At 44.2% G+C, this 593-nt stretch overlaps 1 pseudogene; it reads left to right on the top strand.

The window, feature by feature from the left end:
• The first annotated feature begins 251 nt into the window (after positions 1-251).
• Positions 252-345, top strand: LOC111895884 (small nucleolar RNA R71; annotated as a pseudogene).
• Positions 346-593: the final 248 nt, after the last annotated feature.

Here is a 593-nt window from a genome sequence, read left to right on the forward strand (position 1 = left end):
GTGTTATCTTTCGATCCAAATTATTCAGCATAGCCATCACAACTGCTATTTCTTCAGTTTGGGACCCTCCACTGCTTTTGATTCCATCTTGCCTAGGGTTGTGGTATTCGCGAGAGTGCTTCGCGAATTCTTCAATCAGCTCCTTAACCTCCCTTGGATTTTTCTTTGTCAAAGGTCCTTGAGAATCAAGGAGATGTCTCGTCATAACGTTGACCCCATCATAGAAGATCGACATCTCTTGTTGCACATTTAGGTCATGCTGAGGGCAATTTCTGAGCAAGCCCATGCTTCGTATAATGACTCCCCCGACTGTTGCTCAAAGTTGGCTATCGCTTTCTTGAGTTTGGCTATCTTGGATGGCGGGCAAAACTGGTCCAGGAATTGCTCACGCATTTGAGCCCAAGTGGTAATTGTACCCGGTGGAAGTGCTTTTAACCACTCCTTAGCAGCTCCTTTGAAAGTGATGGGAAGCATCCTAAGCAAGATTGTGTTTCTGTTGACATTTGGGAAATTGAAGTAATCCGCAATGTCGTTGACTTCATCTAGATGCTTAAAAGCATCCTCATGATCTTTCCTAAAAAATGGGATATCCG

The sequence above is a fragment of the Lactuca sativa genome, chromosome 4, assembly GCF_002870075.4.
Source record: "Lactuca sativa cultivar Salinas chromosome 4, Lsat_Salinas_v11, whole genome shotgun sequence".
Lineage (NCBI taxonomy): Eukaryota > Viridiplantae > Streptophyta > Magnoliopsida > Asterales > Asteraceae > Lactuca > Lactuca sativa.